The sequence below is a fragment of the Mus musculus genome, chromosome 8 (assembly GCF_000001635.26).
Source record: "Mus musculus strain C57BL/6J chromosome 8, GRCm38.p6 C57BL/6J".
NCBI classification, from domain to species: domain Eukaryota; kingdom Metazoa; phylum Chordata; class Mammalia; order Rodentia; family Muridae; genus Mus; species Mus musculus.
This window is the reverse complement of record NC_000074.6, coordinates 121057746-121078450: the sequence shown is the minus strand read 5'-3', so window position 1 is coordinate 121078450 and position 20705 is coordinate 121057746. Positions and strand designations below refer to the sequence as shown.

The window sequence follows — 20705 nt, the reverse complement described above, 5'->3', positions numbered from 1 at the left end:
GCGCGCGCGCGCGCGCACACACACACACACACACACACACACACACACACACACATCCACATCCCCTCTCTCCTTTTATGTCCTAGCCAGGTTAGAAGGATTATATTTATACTCATGGTCAGACCTGCTTTGGTGCATCCAGGTCACAAGAATTCAGGGAATCAGAGAGGAAAGGAGTTTGGAACATAGCTGGCACCTGCAATCCAGAAGGCTGAGGCAGAAGGATCTCCATGAATTTGAGGAAGAAAAGAAAATTGGGATGGGAAGTCCGTGTGTGGGGGTGGGGGTTCATGCTCTGGATGAGGACAGGAAAGGGGGTGGGGAGGCTCTCAATGGAAAGGGAGGACCAGGTGGAAGCAGAGTAAGGCCTCCTCCTCCTCCTTCTCCTCCTCCTTGCATCGAGGCTTGAAGCCCAGGGTGAGAACCTTCAGTGTGAGTATGCTGCAGGATGGGGCTCTGCAGAGGGAAAAAGTGTGTGTGTGTGTGTGTGTGCATGCGCAAGTGTGTGTGTGTGTATGTTCACGTGCCTGTGAATGTTTGTGAGCTCCTATGCCCTTATGTATGTGAGCACACACATCTGTGCATGTGTGCATGATCCTATGCCCGTATGTGTGTACATGGACCTGTGTGCATCTCTGTGCGCCCGTGCATGTGTGATGGGTGTGCACTCCTGTGTGTGTTCACGTGCCTATGAGTGTGTGCACGCTCCTATGCCTGTGTGTGTGCTCACGTGCCTGTGTGTGCATCTCTGTGTGCCTCATGTGCCTGTGCATGTGTGTATACTCATGTGTGTGTATACTCGTGTGTGTGTGTGTGTATACTCGTGTGTGTGTGTAACTCTGCTCTGATTATCCACCGTTGGCACATAGAGAAGATCCCAGAGGCAAAAATTACAGGACTGTCAAGGTTCTTGCCTCAGTTTCTTCATCTTGCCAACTGGGTAATGTCTGACCATCCCTGGGCTGACCCAGGGATGCAGAGAAGAGAAACATCAGAACTAGTGTTCTAGGAGCCTGGCCAGTCAGGGAGGGAAAGATGCTGTAAACTCAAACCATGTTAAATTGTTAACCGAACAAACACACATAACCACTCCGGCCCTGTAGTGAGGATTTATGGTTACGTTTGGGTTCCATTGCTCTGTGGCTCAGAGCCAGTGGCCTTGCCTCTCTGTGCAAACAAGAATAAGGATACAGCCTCTCTTCTGTGTGGTTGAGAGGACCAGACATAGTAATTGTTGGCTCAGGTTGTTCTTCCCAAGGTGCAGAGATCCCAGGAGCCTTGCTCTTTACAGGATTGAAGGTTGAGGGTTAATATCCCTCTTTGATGCAGCCACTCAAAGTTTTGGAGTCCTACTGGGCACCTGAGCTAATGGGAAGGAGGGTTGGAGGTGGAGGGACAGGTGAGGAACAAGTGCCTGCTTTCTGAGAGAAGGATGTGGGCCCTTGGATAACACAAGGCACTTCCCACACGGAGAAGCTGGTGCCAGCCCAGGTGCCCCTTTCCACGGAGCTGGTCCCGGCCTCAGTCCTGGATGTTTCCCACTCTGGTAGGGTGCTGTCTTGGGGCAGGTTCCCTCCCCGTCCAGAGGCTGTGATTTCCAGGCAGGGTGATAAATGAATCACCGGCTTCCCTTCAGGGCCACCCTGAAGACTGCAGGGTAGCCTGGGGAAGCTCGGAGCACCTGCCAGCTTGGCCTGTTTCATGGTGGGACTGCTAAGCTTATCCAGGATGGTCTTAGTACCCTGACAGCTGGTTGAAGGGGCTTCCCTTTGGGATAGATGTGGAGGTCCCTAGCACATCTAGCGAGGAGGACCTGGGAGATTGGACGTCCTCAAGGCAAGCTTGATGCTGGGTGCTCTAGCTTCCCACCAGCCACACACCTTTGTCTTTCTTTCCCTTTCATTTTCTTTTCTTTCTCTTTCTCCCTCGTTCTCCTTTCTTTCCTTTTTGTTGTGTTTTTGGTTTTGGTTATTTGGGTTTTTGTTTTGTTTTTTTACACCCCTCTGGCTGTCATGGAACTCTCTCAGAGATCTGCCTGCCTCTGCCTCTCCTTGAATGCTGGGATGAAAGGAGTCAGACCCACATTCCACCACGGTTAACAAACGCACATCTCCAGTTCCCCATGCCCGCTCTGCCACCCACCGGTTCTCTCCTGGCTGGGGCAGGAGGGCAGGGCGAGTGGGAGCGGGCGGGTGGTGGAGCATTAGTTTCCCAGCAGCCCTTTCTCCTGCCCGTTTCTGAGAAGTGCCGGGAGCGGGTGGAGTGGGGCTGGCTGACCACCTCTGGAGCAGCAGCGTCCTCAAAGCGGACCCATTGCCCAGTTGGTGACTCATCCTCTGATCTCCCTGGCTGGGGGAGGGGGGTTAAGAGAGAGTCGGTCAAGGTATGAACTTGGAAGAGAAGGGCTTTTGAGCAAGGGGCTGCTATTTGGAGGCCAGAGCTCCCAGGTCCCGTCACAAACAGATTCGGGAGTGAGTGCATATGGGTCAGGGTCTCCATTTAGGGCCTTTGCAGAAACACACTGGTACCCTGAGTGTCCCTTAGTTCCTTGCAGTTTATATTCTCTCCCTCCACCTCTGCCCTATGTCTCTGCCTCCCCTCTCTTTAGGGCTATTTTCGTTTGTTTTTTGCCACCCACTCAACTTTCAAGGTGTTACCAGCCAACAGTATTTACTCCCCAACACATCCCCAGCCTAGCCAGACAAATGGACACACAGAACAAAAGGAGTCAAAACCACAGCTGAGCTGTTTTCCTCATCGCATTTTCTTTTCTTTTTTATTTTACAATTTATTTTCTCAAAGCTCAGAAGCACCCCCAGTTCTTCACAGTTTCATCACTCGCAGTCCCCAGTCCCTGTTCGTTTTGAAAGGAATTTCCCCGTCTCACTCGTATTACTTGGGGCTTCCCTACACCAGCACCAGGGAGCTCCCCCCCCCACACCCCGTGTTCTTAGTAGTTCTCAGTTAATTGCCTGCAAAAATTCTGTCCTTGGCATGGGAGGATATTCATAATTAAATGCTTTTTTTTTGGAAAATATAAAGGCAAACATAGTTCAAATATTTCGATCGTACTATCCTTAGGTCAGGTCTATTTGGAATCTTCCCTCGTTCCTCCCTTCTCTCTGGGAAGACCTGAAGACAGCCCTCTGTCTTCTCTACTGCGGCCCTCTGATGGGGGGGGTCATTATTTTTCCTGCAAATTGGGCTGAGACCTGTTTTAATTCGCCATGAAAACCAACCTAATTAGGAATCGAATTCGCTCTTTCGTGGGCTTGAACAAGCATTCTCTCCTCCCTCCCTCCCTCCTTCCCAGCTCTGAGGGCTTTCTGAACTCCCTTCCTTTGGAAGTGAGCACCTTTGGCAGCCTCCTACCTGCTCCTAAGTCTTCCTCTCTCTCTCTCTCTCTCTCTCTCTCTTTCTCCTTTATAAGCAGTTGAGACACACTCGATTCTGTGAGTCTACCGGGAGCATTTTTTTTCCATCGTAGTCTCCCGGTGGGGGAAAAACATCTCTCGATGGCCTTCGGCCGAGGCGGTATGTTGTTGGTCTGGATGACCGGCAAAGCCCAGAAAGTACCATTAGCAGCTGACTGAGTCGGGTTGGTTCTGGGCGGTTGACCCCAGCAGCAGCAGCAGCAGCAGCAGCGGGGTCTGAGTCCCCTAGGGCAAGGCAGCAGGAGGGTGCCTGGCTGGTTCCCGTTGCTCTGTGCAGAGAGCAGTTCTTTTACTGCGGTTGGACTAATGACGGGTCCTGATTTTGTGAACTCGGTGTTTATTTTCCCTCCACCAGCCGGGGGAGGAGTGCAAACTGGGGAAAGACCCTCGGGACAAGATCCCTCCGTTCTTCTGGGAAACTGGCTGAGGCTCTCTCCCAATGCACCCCATCTCCACACATACCAGCTGGGCAATGGCCATTCTGGGTTGGGATTAAAGTAGGTTTCCACCTTTCTTCCCTTCTGCTCTTGCCATTGGGTGGGGGGGGGGCGGTCAGGGGACCAAGGCACAGGGATACACATCAGCCACTTTCTGGGGGGACCCACTTCAGCACCTTCTGCCCTGGACATCTCCTTTGGACAAGTTCTGAGTACTCAACCCTGGGTACTGGCAGCCTCCACCTTGGGGCCTGGAGGGAAGAAATGAGCAAGGGTGCAGCCCAGGCTGCCTCTGAGGTGAGGTGACCACGTCTGTGGACATGAAAACCCAAGAAGTGTTTGTTACACTGGGAGACGTGGATTCAGTCATGCAAAATCCTCAGAAGACACATCAAGAGGGGGTATTGTTATATCGAGGCTTAGCCTGAGCCAGTGGCAAGGCCGGCTTCCCGCTTCACCTGCCCTGGAAGCCGGCGGAGTCTGGTTAATTTTTCAATGTTCATTTCCAGCGATCACAGGGCCCAAATGGAAACCAGAGAGCTCCGAATAGGCCACAGCGGTCAGTTACCCAGGACTGCAGAGACACCCTTCACTCCTGCATGCGTTTGATCTGACTCCACCAGAAGGTCCAGTCGCCAACGCCTAGCTGAGGTCCCAGGCCAGGCCTTACCCCCAACCCCTACCCTCTCAGCCTCCAATTGAAAGAAGGCCTGCCGGCTCCAACTCAATTAGCACAAAGGCGGCGGCGGGCACCCTGGTCTGTGCCGCAGGGCAGGGAGCGTCCTGGCGGGCAGGTAGAGAGAAGTCCGCTAGCCCCGGGTGTTATCAGCAAGCGGCTTAATCAGGAATTTGAGCTGACAACGTGCGCACCGCCACCCGGCTCCGCCAGCCGGTTGACGGTGGGAGTGAGACCCGAGAGGCTGGAGTCCCAGACTTCAAAGCTGCCCGAGGTGCGGCGGCCTTGGGGAAGGGGGCGCCCGGCGACAATCGGCAACCCCGAGCGCCGCCTGGACAGAAGCCGGCGGGCCAGTGGGCGCTGGACCATCTTCCCTGCGAAGTAGGTGGCCCTGTATATTTTTGTTCAAGTGGTGTTTACGTTAATGGAAAAGGGATGGGGTTACAAACAGCCTACAATCGGAGTCAGGGGCCACTGGGGATTCCACACTGAAAGGGCTTTCACTTTGCCTGGAGAGACTTAGCGGGAACCCGCCCAGCATGGGGTGGTGCTGCAGGAACCCCCCCCCCCCCCACTCCAACTCGTGCATCCGTCTGGCTCTCCCGACTAGAAAACCCTACTGCCCCAGGCGGCAGTGCAATTGGGTTTACAGAGGAGAAAAACCTCGTTAAAGACCCAAAGGGCTCTTTCTAAAAGGGCCCTGGGAGGGCCTCCCCCTTCCCCACCAAGCCAGACTTTCCCTTTCTTTTCGTAGCAACAGAATTTGCCAGGAGTTCTCCAGAACTCCTGAGGAAATCTCCCTTCTCCAGAGCAGTGGTCTGTCCAAACACAGACACAGGTCCCCCATCCCAAGACAATCTTTCCCCTCCTTTTCGCCAACAACTGCATCTGTCCTTCTTTCTCCTCCTATTGAAAACAGGGAGAGCAGGCTGCAGGAACAGGCTTCTGTCAAAGGAGAACTCAGAATACAAAAATAAAAGCAGGGGAGGTGGGTGGTAGTCCAAGTAGGTAGGAGACGGGCAGCTGCTTGAACCAGGACAAGAGGGCTGACCGACTTTTGGAAAGGTGTTTCCAGTCTCTTTCCAGGATAGCAGCTTGACCTGAAGTCAGACCCACTCAGGGACTGTCCACCCAGCTGACAGTCCACTCTGTCAGCTCAGAGCCTTGTCCGATCTTTTCCTGGAAGATGGTGGACTGGGCAGTTAGGGTTATCTGACACACTTCCGCTGTTGTGCAGACTAGATGGGACCTGGCCTCGGGGTGTGTGTGTGGTTGCTTGCAGGGAGAACGGGCCCTGTCAACTTCCCACCTAGAGCGCTGAACATCAAGTCAGTTTTGGGGGCACCACAGTCTTCTCATTTAGGGCCTTCTTCCCAACTGTAAAACGTCAGGAGCTTAACATGAGTGGGTTGGGATAGTGACCCCATAGGAAGTTCCGGCACAAGCCTGTTCTTGGATGGGGTGTTCGTTCAAGAGGAGAGTTTTGGGTTTGAAAAAAATATATGTCTGTATTTACTTTTGAGATAGGGTCTTGCTTTACAGCATAACTGGAGCTCCCGAGCACTGGTCTTAAACTCACTGGGATTCTCCTGCCTCAGTTTCTGAAAGGCTGGGATGACAGGCCTGATGAACTCTAGGGCTAGGCATCCAGCAGGCTCACACTCTCATGGGAAGCACTTGAGGTCTTGGCTCCTCTGTTCAGCCACCTTAGGGCTGAGTGCTGAGCTCCTGGGCACTGGCTGGCCCCTCAGTGTCCCCACCTTTTGTAATGGAGCCAGTGACCCAGCTGGGATTTGATTTTTCCTCCCTCCCTCCCTCCCTCCCTCCCTCCCTCCCTACCTCCCTCCCTTCCTTCTTTTCTGGTCTATCATCTATCTATCTATCTATCTATCTATCTATCTATCTATCTATCTATCTATCTATCTATCTATCTAACCTATCTATAGACAGTTTTTCTCAGTAGTCCTATTGTCCTGGAACTTGCTCAGTAGATCAGGTTTGCCTCAAGCACAGAAGGCATACACCTCCGTGCTGGGCTTTTCTTAATTAGTCACCGAGAGATCTTGGGTGGTGAGGGAGGTTCGTGGTTGTACTGGGGCAACAGCAGGCAGCACCTTGACTTTTCCCAGACCCTGATGGTCCTAACCCACCAGAGCAGAACAAAGCTTTACTGGCAGCCAGCTGTCTTTGAAAGACGTTCTTCAAACCCCGCGGACTTGTTGACACCCCTTTGACAGGCTCTGCTGCACTGACACTGAGCAGCCTCCAGAGGAATCCAAGCTTGCAGAGAGAAACGCAGAGCAAGGAGTCGGAAAGGGAAGCCTCTCTGTGGCTACAGGCCAGCGAGGTTACAACTTCGTGCCCACGTTCCTGCCGGGCTGGGTGCTCAGTGGGCAGGGCACCCATCCATCTTCTGGCTGACTGGTGGGCACAGGTGCAGTCTACGTCCTGTGTGCCATCAAATAGTGTGGGTGTGTAGTCTGTCCTGTGCAGTGGCCAGCCTTTCCCTTTGCCCCTGGGGTGCAGGAGCAGGAGGGTATAAGAGAGTGAGCCCTTCAGGATTAGGGTGGCCCTCATGTTGCCAGTCTGGGGTCTCCGGGGCTGAGTATCCCTGGTCCCAGGCTTTCTCTGTCACTCCACTTTCTCCTAGGCCAGGGACACCAGATGCGAAGTCCTGAACGCGCTGGCAGGGTCCCTTGTGTGCGCCCCAGACATTTCTTCCATCCTGCAATTAAACCCGAGGTCAAATATCTCCTTAACGACGCTATCAGGCCAGAGCCTCATTACAGCGTATATTTAGCCATAAAATAAGGGTTGTACGGAGCAGGGCATGGAAATGACTGCATTCTGGGAATGAATCCTTTTAGCATAAACCAGGGTTGTTATTTACCACGAGAGCTAAGTACAGGCTGGGCTTTCCAGGCGACCCAGGCAGGAGCAGCCGGCTTCCAGGCTCTTCTGGTATTGCCTGTGCCCACCGCAGGCCTGGCATCTGCCTCTGAGTTGCTGCACTGCTGTGGACCAGGAGCTGATGTTCTGACAAATGCCCACCAGGCTTGCAGCTGGGACGCATCCTCCAGAGGACTGTACACAGGGGTGCTAGCAACAATATGGGAATGGATAACAGTCTGCAGGCTGCTGGGCTGCCATGGGTGGGTTGGGTGGGTTACTCAGCCTCTCTGTGCTTCTTCCCAGAACCCTTGAGAGGAGTTAACCCTTGAGAGCTCAGTGAAGGCTGCAGGTCAGGGAAAGACTACTAGAAGCAGGAAGGTCAGACTGGGGGTGCAGCTAGGTGGGAGAGCCTGCCTGAAGTCCTGGGTTGGATCCCATCACAAAAGAGGGGAGATGTGATGGGTAGGGGAGGAAGAGAAAGGGAGGAGAGGAGGGAGGGAAGGAGGGGGAGGAGAAAGGGTGAGCTAGAGTAGAGGGTTAACTCTGGGTTGCTGGGAGGAATGAATAAGCAGAGCCAGCATCGAGGGGCAGAGTAGAACTGGGGACCAGGGGAGAGGGCTGGACTTGGCCTCCCAGGCCAGGCCCCAGGTTCCAGCCTGGGCTGAGCAGAAGAGCTTCCAAGTCACCCCCTTCCAGCCTCCTCTCTCACCCCACTGCCCCATGCCGCACTGTCCTGGGGACAGGTGGCCCAGGTGGACCCAAAAATCTTTGGAACACACTGAAGCCTCTCAGTTTCACTCTGAGGAACCAGGATTGTGTGGGCAGGCACATCCCAAATCCTGTCTCTCAGGAAGTGGCTTGGGTGACCCTCAAGCTACAAATATTTGGATGTATCAAGAGGAGAGGAGGGAGTCCCCAGTCTAAATGTTTGCCCGAGGTCTCTGGGGGGCAGATTAGTCACACACAGACACACGCATGCATGCACACCCGCGCGCACAAACACACACACACACACCAGCTATGATCTAGAGGAATATGGGCTAGGTGTCCAGCCCAGCTGGCCAAGGTTCAACTTTCAGCTTCCAGGTCAGACAAGATCAAGTAAGACCTTCTCCTTATACTCCATAATCCTGCCTGGAGATCCTAAGTGTCTCACACAGTGGTGTGAGCTGTATTGGCTCGAGGATGGGCCTTCTAGGCCCTGCCTGCTGGGACACACACATATACCACATACACACATGTACCACATAAACACATGGACACGGACACATATGTACACGTGCACATAGTCTCTCGGCCTCCAGAACGCATGCTACTGCTCTCCTTCCTTAGTGACCATTCAAAGTCCTAGGTGGGGCTGGGCCTGACCTCCAGGCTTGGTGAAGGGAGACAGTTCTTACCATCCTTTTCACATGTACATGAGCAGGCGCACGTGCGCGCGCACACACACACACACACACACACACACACACACACACACACACGAGCATTTTCAGGGCAGGTCACTGGAGCTCTATGGTGGCAATATCGTGTGACCCTGGGAAGGAAATGGTAGGTTCTCCACAGGGGTTCAGTCCCCACAGCCCTTTGAGGCAGGTGCCCTTATCCTATTCTCCCTGTTTCTCAGAATCAAAGAAGTTAAATGAGGAGCCAAAGGGGAAGGGGTCACAGCATTCATCTGGGCTTGAAGAACCTGTGACCTCTGAGGCTTGTGTTACTTTCAGTGTGTTTGAAAGGCTTGGGGTCCACCTAGGCCACCAGTTCCCAGGATGGTGAGGTACAGGACAGTGGGGTGAGAGAGGAAACTGGAAGGGGGTGACTTGGAATCTCTTCTGCTCAGCCCAGGCTGGAGCTGAGGGAGGCAACCTGGGACCTGGCCTGGGAGCCCAAGTCCAGCCCTCTCCTCTGGTCCCCAGCTCTCCTCTGCCTCTTGCTGCTGGCTCTGTTCACTGTGTTGGTTGGTGGTTAGGAGGCAAACAGAGGGTTTGTTCCCAGGAGAGCAGTGAGGCTCACAGAGGCTAAATGAGGAGACAGGGATTTGATGAGAACCTGTGGAGGTGGAGGGGTCCCCCCAGGGTGTCACAGTGGGGAGTGGGAGAGGTGGAGGGACTCCAGGAGCTCACACTAGGGAGTGACGGAGCAGAGTGAGGATCCAGACCAGGGGCTGAGCTGGATGGAGAGACTGAGTCCTCAGGGGTGCTGATGCCCTATATCACGTGACCTTCAGGGATTGAGTTTGCAGCTCAGTGGGGTTCACTTCCCACTGGAAGGTGCTGAAGAAGTGTCTGGGTGCTGAGTCCTTAATCTGTGCCTGTCACTGAGGGCTTTTAAGCACCTGGAATCACAGTGTGTGTGTGTGTACTTGTGTGTGTGTGGCATGTGTCTGCATGCCCATGTATGAGTCTGCATGCTTTGCCTGCCTGCCTGTGTACATGTGTGTACACATGTGAATGTGTGTATTCTTACCTGTTCTTTTCTTTTACCCTTTCTGAGAAATTAGGGTGTCTGTCCCTCATCCAGACACGATATGTCAGGACCAGCAGTCTCATTTCCATGGAAGCCAGCCCCACCCACAGATACAGGGTAAACCCCAGCCGAATGAGAGGGGTGGGAGTGTGGGCGGGGCAGAAGGGAGCAAGGCAGGCCTGAGCTGGTATGGCTGATGCTGGTCTCAGTGCATGTTGAGAACCACGCTCACCTTGTTATGGTTTGTTACTCTGCAATTAAAAAGGAATAAAATGGTCTTTCTGTTTGTTTGTTTGTTTAAGACAGTGACTCACTATGTAGCTCTTGCTCCTCTGGTCTCAATATGTAGTCCAGGCTAGCCTTGAATTTTCAAAGATCTGTCTGCTTCTGCCTCCCAAGTGCTGGGATTATGGGTGTGTACTACATGGGTAGCCAAAAATTGTCTTCATGAGTTGGTCTCAGATTGGGTGAACTGGGGAGGTGTCTTCCGTCCTTCCTTCCTTCCTTCCTTCCTTCCTTCCTTCCTTCCTTCCTTCCTTCCTTCCCTCCCTCCCTCCCTCCCTCCCTCCCTCCCTCCCTCCCTCCCTTGTCTTCTTCCTCCTCCTTCTTTTGTCTTGAGACAGGGTTTCTCTGTATAGCTCTGACTGTCCTAGAACTAGATCTCTTGACCAGGCTGGCTTCAAACTCAGACATTCACCTTTCTCTGCCTCCTGAGTGCTGGGATTAGAGGCCTGTGCTACTATGCCCACCTGGACATATGCCCTCTTTCTACCATGTGGGTTCCAGGGATCAAATGCAGGCCACCAGGCTTGGTATCAAGCACATTTAGCTGCTGGGCCATTTCTCCAGCCCCCACCCCTTTTAAGAGGTGGGCTTATGGTGACATTGGAGGGGTCGTTTCAGTGATGAAGGTCTGAGATGGCTGAGACACAGGACACTGTAGAGAGGCAGAACAGTCCCAGAGCTCCCAGAAGGACCAGCTGTGCCCTCACCTTCCAGCCTCTGGCCTCCAGAGCACAGAGAAAATAGACTGTGCTGTCTAAGGCCCCAAGTCAGAGACAAATGGAGAAGCTGGTCCCAGGAAGCTGTCTACAACAAAGAATCTAATTTCCATGTATTGTTAAATAAGAGATCCAGAATTGCAAGTCATAGGTGACAGATAAAGTTCTCGGGCTTCTGTTATTGTACGATTATTACGTCAACTGCGATGGTAAAGATAAAAACCCAAAGCTGCATGGGGCCCCTTGGTTTAATGATTTTACTCCATTAAATAACACATGTGGCCATATCAAACAAGAGAAGTTGCTTTTCTTCAAACCCACTTCAGTGATGAACTTCCCAGCACTGTGGAGACGCCATGAGGCAGAGCGTCGTGGGGGCGGGTCTGTGGGGTTTGGGGTTTTGTTCTGTGGAGGTTTTCCCAGAAATGAGCCCTACCATAGTGTGCCATCGCCCTGGCTGGGATGGCTAACTCAGTCAGTTCATGCAAATCTTGCCTCTCTAGAGTCTCCTTATGAGTTTGGGGACAGATTACTCTCCTGCAATATGCCTCAGTGCATTTTCTGTTGTGATAAAATACCAGAGGCTTGGCACTTTATAAAAAGAAAAGGTTGATACCAGTGTGTGTGTGTTGGGGTGGGAGGGGTCCTAGTTTGCTTCCTTTTTATTAAAGACTTATTTATTTTTTTATGTATATGAGTACAATGCAGCTGTCTTCAGACACACACTAGAAGAGTGCAGTGGACTCCATTACAGATGGCTGTGAGCCACCATGTGGTTGCTGGTAATTGAACTCAGGACCTCTGGAAGAGCAATCTGTGCTCTTAACTGCTGAGCCACCTCTCCAGTTCCCACCACCACCATGCCCGCTCGGCCCCCCAGGTTTGCTTTTTATTTCCGTGATAAACATAGGACCAAAAGCAGTTTGGGAAGAAAAGGGGATTATTTGGCTGGTACAGGTCCACTTCAAAGTTTATCATTGGGAGAAATCAGGACAGGAGTTCAAAGCAGGAACCTGGAAGCAGGAACTGAAGCAGAGACCATGGAGGACCAAGCTGTTTACCGGTTTGCTCAGTCTGCTTTCTTGGCTAACTCAGAACCACGAGCCCAGAGAATGGCATCGCCCATAGTGAGCTGGGCCATCCCACATTAATCAAGAAAATCCCACACAGACTTGTCTACAGACCAGTGTGATAGAGGCAGGGGGCTCCCTCTCCCCAGATGATGGCAGCCTACAGGTTGACAAAAGACTGAAAAACAAAACAAAACAACAACAACAAATTCAACCCTGACCAGCATGAGGTGAGATGTGGTTAAAGCCCTGGCTGTGCCCTGGTGTGACTAAAGGCATCATAGTGACAGTGAGTGTCATTCCTCCTGGAATGACAAGGTTAGATCCCAGTTAAGGACTCAGAGGGGCTGTCTCACTGGAGTGTGACGTCCTTTACTAGGAATCTCCGCTGAATGCCATGCTCCCAGCGACCCAACCACCTTTCCCTAGGACATGCCTATTAAATGTCCTACCACATCCCAGCTCTGCCACATTGAAGATGAAGCCTCCCGCGTGGGAACCTGGAGGAAGGGACGTATCAACGCCAGGACCTCGTTCTTCCTGTTTACCTAAGGGCAGAGGTCAAGGGTAGAAACAGAATCAAGAAACATTTAGAACAAACATAGTCCAGGCTTTCTGGAGTCTGTAGATCTGCCCACAGGCACATCCCTAACACTCACCCCCATATCCGGTGGCTTCTCGATCTGTCGTGCCAGACATCACACAAAGAAGAAAACGACAAGGCAGACCAACAGATGAACAGGATCCAGAGTGACCAGAACCAGACCAGATGTCCCATGATGACATCACAGGAGGGACCGACATTGTGGGAATGGTGCTTGAAGATGATGGTGACACTTTCTGGGAAGACCTTCCCGGATCTCCAGAGGTACGGAACCGAGGTACGGAACCAGTGGTTACACGAATGGGGTGCTAGTCCTCAAAGGAGGAGGCCGTGGACCCCATCACTTTACACAGAAACACCCACTTCTCACCTGCCCAGGCACCCAGAATTCCAAGAGCAAGGTGAAGGCTTGCTCATGTCCTGGTGAAGGCTTAGTGCCTGCTTCTGTACATGGTGCAGAGAGGGATTGTGGTGGGGGTGGGGAGACACTGGAGGGAGATGAACAAGTCAGCCGGCCCACCAGTGGTGATACTTGTCAGATAGCCACAGCCAGACTCTGACACAGGTGCCAACACTCTGCCTTGCGGTGCTTTCCCCCAGTCCTGGAAATCCTAGTTTTTCTTTATATCTGGTTGCCTTCTTTACTTAAAGCTAGAGGGGCTGGAGGGTCACCATGTCCACCAAATGCCTTGGGAGCAATGAGGGCTTGATTGCAGCCGGATCAGAGATGCAAGGTTACCACCGTCCATATGCCCTGCAGGTCCATTTGGGGTACTAAGCAGGCCAGTGTCGGCCATCATGCCTGGCCTGAGACTCTTCAACCAGTGCACTCAGATGTGTTGTTAATTAGAGTTTGTGTTGACATCCTCCAGGTCCAAATTTGCATGGTGAGTCCCAACCTCCACCACTGGTCTTTGTGCCCTCCTGGTAGAGCTGTGCCCTGCCCGTGTGGTTATAATGGGGCCATCACATGTGTGTAGAGGATGAAGACAGCCACAGTGACATGCCGGACATTTATTATGCATCAGTAGTCTCCATCCACTGTAAGTATTAACTTCCTTATGTATACCCCGGGCTGTAGTTACACATACTGCTTAGATATGAGAAAATGGGGTCCCTGATACAGGAACTTACTGAGAGTCACACAGCCATTACATGGAGAAGTGGCAGTCAGACAGGTGATTCTCTATGGCTCTATGGCATCTCAGGATGTCACTGCTCTGTGTCACGCTGTGCTGGCAGCCCAGGGAGTGTCTGCCCATCTTCAAGCAGGAGCAGGATGCAGATCTCCTTACTCGGAGGAGAGTTTGGTCTCAGGGTCCCCTCTCTGGAACGTTTTGAGAAGTCACTCCTGTTGCAAACTCAGGAGAATCGTGGAAAGAATTTCCCGAATGCCAGCTTTGTTTATTCCAATCAGCTGTAGGTTGGCTTCAGGCTTACCCAAAGCCAGCACAAAAACCCAAACTTTCTTCCTGCTGGATTCAACACAAATCAGCCCTCAGCTGAGTCTTGGGGCTGAGTGACATCTTTGGGGAGGGGGCAATGCTGGGGCAAGGTAGGAGTTCTAGAGAAATTGACTGCAAGTCCCACGGTGAGAGTGTGGTCCGTCCCCAGGTGGCACCTGTAAGCAGTAGTGTGGATAAAGTTTCTGTGATTGACACTTCAGCGAGGAGAAGAGATCTGTTCCTACCCCAGAGCATCCAGAGTTCAATCGGCCTCCCAAACACGCAGAGCTTTCCTTTCAAATCACAGGAAGAACGGCCCTGCCTGGCTTGCCAGGCTGGGTTTTTCTTCTGGGTACCTTGTTTCCAGTGGCCCGCCAGAGTATGGCCACAGCCCAGTCCAACTTTGCAGCATCCGGGGAGGATGGCTCTGAATTCCTGTGTTCCACCCTGCTGGCTTTCTCCAGGCACAGGCTGGGTCTCCTTGGGGAGAGAGTCTGTGCTGCAGATCAGTCTGGGAAACGTGAGTCTCCGGCAGAATTCAGCGCTGGGGAAACCGCTGCGAAATTACTCCCTTCCTTCTCTGGAAGCCAGTGGACAAGAGGGCATTGTGTGGGGTCAGAGCCCTCCTGTCACAAAGGGGCCTTTCAGAGGAGCTGACGGGGTGGGCGGGACCCCAGCCGCATGCGCTTCTGGGCACATGTCCGGTCTTCCACGTGCACATGTGTAGGCATGTACACATGTGTGCATGTATGTATGCGCACATGTGTGTGTATGCATGTATGTGCACATGTGTGTATGTGCACATGTGTGCATATATGTATGTGAACATGTGTGTGGATGTGTGTGCATATATGTGTGTATAAGTGTATGTTCACGTATGTGTGTGCATGTGTATGTGTGCGGGTATGTGTACATATGTACATGTGTATACATGTGTGTATATACATGCATATGCAAATGTGTGTATGTGTGTGCATATACATGTGTTTGCTGGGGACAGAGAGCTGTGTGTTTGTGTATTCCCTGTAAATAGGTAGAACAGAGCACTAACAAACATCTCTGTTAGGAAGTTATTTCCTTGTAGGAGAAGGATCAGGCATGGGTAGGCAGTATGACTGGATCCCTGAAAGGTACAAGTTAGGCTGTCAGCCTGGAGCTCCAGGCTTACATGTGGTGACAGATGATGTGGGGGCAAGAAATGTAGGCCGATGGCCTTGTGGACTCTGGGTCAGCCATGTGAGAAGTTGCCCATTCAAATACTCCTGCACCCTGGAAAGGGACAGACACATACACTCCTGAGAGAGGGAGCGGGGAGGAAGGCAGTGTGGGTAGGTGTTTGGGATGAGAGGAGGCTTGGATCCACCTAAGTGTGAATGCTGTGTGTGCACCTGTGTGTGCATGCGTGTGTGCCTGTGCATGCTCTGGAGAAGCTTCACTGTGTAATTGCTCTCTGCAGAGCATGGGCCACTGTGTAATTAAGCTGCGTGCTGGCTGCTCCCAGCACAGAAAATGATTTTGTGCGCGCTTGGCGATTACTCCGTCCCGTTCCTTCATCAAAAATGCTGCTTCCGTTTCCCACACAAAATGGTTCCCAGACCAGGAGGAAGGCAGCCTTCCCTGCAGCCTTGGCAAGATGGTGGCTTCTGGGAAGGAAAGACAGAGGGAGGGAGAGAAGAGGATGTCCTCAAAGTGCAGTGACTGACATTCTGTGCTTCACCACCCAAGAAAAGTGCATTTTACAACAGGCATCCCTGCCATCTGGCCCTATTTGGCTCCACTAGTGAACAGAAATTATTCCAAATATCCAAACCACTCAAGCTCTCTCTCTTGCTCTCTCTCTCTCTCTCTCTCTGTGTGTGTGTGTGTGTGTGTGTGTGTGTGTGTGTGTGTGTGTGGTGTGTGTGTGTGTTTGTGTGTGTGTGTGTGTGTACAGAATATTCCCTCTGGAGCACAGGCTGCCTGGGGACTGGCTCAGAGTGGTGGAGTCCCTTCAAGGTCTACCCATAAGGCTACAGAAGCCATCCAGCCATCCAGAAGGGACAGGAAAGAACATGAAGGGACTTTGGCTGGATTTTTGATAGGAATTTCAGAGCTCCCCAGAGCATTTTTTTTTTTAAATAGAATTGTTCCATTATGGCTATATGCCTCAGGCAAGCTAATGCAATTCTCTGAGCTGCTTTTTGGGATTAACCGTAACAGAATGATAGCTGCCACCTTCGGTGGCTCCTGTTGTTGGAGTGAGACTTGCTGGGAACCAGCGGGCGGGGCAGGGCTAGCAGGTGCTGCCTTTCTCATCTACAACAATGTATTTCTTTTTATCTCTCAAGGAATCTCAGCATCAGGGTTAGCACTACCCCTCCATAAACCCTGTGATCCCCAGGACAGGACCAGGAGGAGGCAGACAGGGTGGCTAGCACTGGGTCCCTTGTCTATCTTGGACAACTTGATAGTTTATTACAAGGACACATATGCAGATCCTGGCTGTGTTGCCACGAGTGAATCACCTAGCCTATCTGACCTGTGCCTTTTGCTGGGTCCCATAAGGCTGTATTACTGGGTAGGTCCGGCTGGCTAGCTAGAATTCCTATTTAGGAGAGGGAAGGAGATTATAGACTTTGGTGGCTAAAAGCATATGCTGCCCGGGGACTCTCAAAGCTTGACGGCCTGCCCTGATACAGCTGTGTGGCTTTGGAAGAGAGTTCATTTCCCTGATCAGGCTCCTGCTGTCTTCTTCACTCTGTGAGGTAAATATGGAAAGGGGGTGCATTATAGGGGTGTCTGCCAAGAGCCCAGTGTGCATAGGCTGCGTTTGTCACCTAGTAGGTATGGGTGTTGGGACCGAGGCTTGCCTAAGACCTGAAAGTCAAGGAAGATGGTGGACTCAGCTGTTGAAATAGTCTTGCTACTTAGACAGGTGCATTTGTGTGTGTGTGTGTGTGTGTGTGTGTGTGTGTGTGTGTGTGTAGTTTCTACATTTTAACTCAGTGAATTTATTAACATGACCCGGCTCCTGTGTTTTTCAGATCAAGTTTTTGTTTGTTTGTTTTAGTTTTGTTTTGTTTTGTTTTCAAGACAGGGTTTCTCTGTGTAGTCTTGGCTGTCCTGGAACTCACTCTGTAGTCCAGGCTGGCCCCACACTCATAGAGATTCACTTGCCTCTGTCCCGCACGTGCTGGGCCCAGAGTCATTCACCACCAGCACCAGGCTATGCAGATCATTTAAAAAAGACACCTGTAAAGTCTGTAGTGATGGCTCCTCCTTTGTCCTCAGTATCTGTGACTTGTGTGTTACTTTGTTTCCTTCGGTTTCCTTTTTGGTCATTTGATACAGAGATCCATCCCCTGTATCAACTCTTTCAAAGATACTGCTTTGGGTCTTCATTAATTTTCTGCTTTTTCCCTATTTCCTTGTTTTTAATGTTTTCTTTGTTACATTTACTTTTGTTTGCTTGTTTGCTTGTTTGTTTGTTTGTTTGTTTGTTTGTTTGCCAGCACATTTGTGTAGCGATCAGAGGACCTCTCTATGGAGTTAGTTCCTTCACCATACAGGTTCCAGGGACTGAACCCAGATTATGAGCCTTGACGCCAAGCTCCTGTACCTGCTGAGCCATCTTGCTGGTCTCTTACTCTTTTCTCATCTTTGCTCTCCCTTGGATCTTGTGTTTAACTTGCTTCCTTCTTTTCTTCCCTAACACAGGTGCCCACAGCACCCACTTGAGAGTCACTCCTAGCTGACATGGTACCTCAACTGGAATCCTCTATCCAAGGATCTTGTGGACCACATGAGGCTAATTAGAATATGCTCTTCTCTGCGGCTGCTGGTCAGGGATGAGCGCTCTCCCATGTCTGCTTCTGTTAGCCGTGAATGAGTCTGCCTTCTTTTTAAGGAATGAATATATATTCTTTGATGGTTCCATACATGTACACATGTACTGTCTGTTGATTATATTTTACGCCACACCCCTTACTCCCCCATGTCTTCCCAAAATCTCTTCTCTCTCCTCTCTTCTCCCTCCCCTCCATCCTCTTCCTTCTCCTCCTCCTCTTCTTTAAAACCACACCCAGTCCAGTGAGTGTTGCCTGAACACACATGGGCATTGAGCCATCCCAGGGACTTGGGCAACCTACCAGCAGTCATCCATACCTTTGGAGAAGCTCGGCCGTCCTTCCTTGGAAGCATCCATTGTAAGTAGATCTTCACCCAGGGATGGGATTTTATGAGCCTCTCCCGTCCATGCTGGATATTGACTGACTCCATCGTGTGTGAATCACCACAGCTGCTGTGAGTTCGTGAATCCGATGCTCACACATCGTGGCCAGAGGACAGCATTTCACTCCCCTCTCCCAGCCTCTAGCTTTGATGTTCTTTCTGCTTCCTCTCCCATAATGTCCCCTGAGCTTCACAGGGGATAGGTGGATATAGGTGTCCCATCAGGGGTGAACACTCACGGTCACTTACTGTTAGCACTTTGATCAAGCCGTGAGTCCCAGCACTAACCACTACACTGGAAGAAACAGCTTCCTGAGCAATGCTAATTTATGGATATAAATAGAAATATTGAGAAGGCAATTTGACAGCGTGTCCATTTAACCGGTAGTTTCTCCCCTAGGGCCTATGACCTCCGGACCCACAGCTTTTGACTAGGTGCATGGCACTAGATTTGTGTTCCCTCCTCTGAAGCAGACCTCAGATCCCGTCAGAAAACGGGTGGCTCCCACAACCACCATGCCTCTATGGCACTGGTAGCAGGGCTTGCTTTGGCTTTGTTCCTTAACTTCCAGCTACCTTGAGATCTTCTAGGCAGCTCCCCTGCAGCCAGAGGACCAGCTATTCAGCTGCGTGTGACAGATGACAATGTTCCTTCCCCTACCCGCCTGCCCACCCAGAGCTCTGACCTGGTGTCAGCCTCTTGTGCTGAATGGAGGCATCTACAGCTGCTGGGTGAGTACTCTGAATTCCCTGATGTCAAAATGACGCTCGGGAATGTGCCAGCCTCATGAGTCTGTTGGTCTGTCTCACTCATTCACTCCATCAGCTGAGGGTGGGATCTGAACAGATCCGGTTATGCATCATGTATATCACTGGGATGTGTACCGAGAGTCACCATGGAAACCTGGGTATGGGACTCAGAGTCACCATGGAAACCAGCCACTGGGTATGCCTGTCAGGAAGCTTCTAGAGTGTGTTCACGGAAGTGGGAAGAGCCACCCTGCGTGTTGGCAGTGCCATCTCTTCGTGATCTGGGGTCCTGGACAGAATGAAAAGGAGCAAGCAAGTGGAGTACCAGCAGTCACCCCTCTCTGCTTCCTGACTGTGGGTGCCATGTGACCAGCTGTTTCATGTTCCTGCCACTGTGCCTCCCCGCCATGACGGACTGTGCACGCTCACACTGTGAGCCAGCGCGAACCCTTCCTTCTTTAAGGTGCTTTTTGTTACAGCGGTGAGACGACGGCTAATATGCTGCAGAAACACGTGCACGGTGTGCAGGGCTCACGTGGACGACACAATCCCTGCTGCATCTCATTTGACTAGCTCTCAGCATCTGCTTCAGCCGCTCTTCTAGGAAACCACTCTTATTCTTCTGGACTCTCTTTTGCTCATAAATTAAAATGCAAATTCTATCACTGACCGTGTATAATTAACTCCCTGTCCCAGGTTGGTACATCTGTGTCCTGTCACAGTTGGACTCTGCCCTCACCCCTGGATCATGGGGCTCCAGCAGCCCAGATGCCCACCTGGGCTTATGTAGCTATCCGAGCACAGCTGGGGAGGAATCAGAGCACAGCTGGGAAGGAGTGAGAGCTGGGTGGTGCCAGCTGCACCAGAGTCCAGGTTCATGCTGCAGACTTGAAAAGATCTGTGATGAAAAGGAACTGTCTCTGAGAGCAGGAGTAGAGCACTGCTCAGGGTGGGCAAGCCTGAGAGCAGAGCCTGGCGCTTTGGGTCTCACTAGTGCAGGGCTCTGTCCTGTGCAGCCCTGGCTGTCCTTTGCAGCGAGTGAAGGGTGAAGAGAGCAGCGAGTTTTTTTGGCAGAGGAAAAGACACGGAACGCCCAACCACAGGATTCCCAAAAACAATGCTAAGCATTAATCTTGCTAACATGTTAGATGGCACGCAGGTCTCCGCAGGCTCATTCCTGGGCTAGACACAGTTCCCAAAAGCCATCCGATTCCGCATCCCCCCTGGCCATGTGTGGGTAATGAGCAGATGCATCTGGGCTGGCCCTGGCCTCCCAGCCACGTGGGGCCAGACCTTCCCCAGCTCTGGCCTAGGCCTGCCATAGGGAATACCTTAAGCATCCTCCTCTGCCTTGTCCTCCTGCCCTTGGTGAAGACTAGGGCAAATATGCTCAGAGGGGTTCTCCAGCCACAGCCTCACAGTGGCTCTGCCTCCCAACCATGCAGTGTCTCATAGGGGACAGGCTAAACGAAGAGGCAGCTAGAGTAACGTCTCTCAGGTCTTGACTCACAGACATCATTTCCATGGTTTTCTTTGAAAGACACATACACACAACCAAACCGATTTTAATTAGAGATTTTGTTTTGTGGTCAGGCGGCCACAAGTGAGGGCAGGGTAGCTTTCATGTGAGGAACATACACAGGACTGAGCCTGTTTCCCATAAAAGGATACTCCCCTCCCCACGCCTCCCCAACCAAATGGGAAAAGAGTTTGTTTTGCAC

The 20705-nt window shown here is 51.8% G+C and overlaps 1 long non-coding RNA gene across 2 annotated transcripts in view; it reads left to right on the top strand.

Annotated features, from left to right (window-relative positions):
* Fendrr (Foxf1 adjacent non-coding developmental regulatory RNA) overlaps positions 1-20705 on the top strand; it is a 28229-nt gene that overhangs the window by 4660 nt on the left and 2864 nt on the right. The window contains exons 2-7 of one of the 2 annotated variants that reach the window (NR_130109.1): positions 4381-4928; positions 11605-11786; positions 12672-12844; positions 13453-13623; positions 17722-18209; positions 18635-19649. This is a non-coding gene — a long non-coding RNA (Foxf1 adjacent non-coding developmental regulatory RNA). Of the gene's footprint in view, positions 1-4380; positions 4929-11604; positions 11787-12671; positions 12858-13452; positions 13624-17721; positions 19650-20705 lie in introns of those variants that run through there. The other variant, NR_045471.2, reaches the window with a different exon arrangement.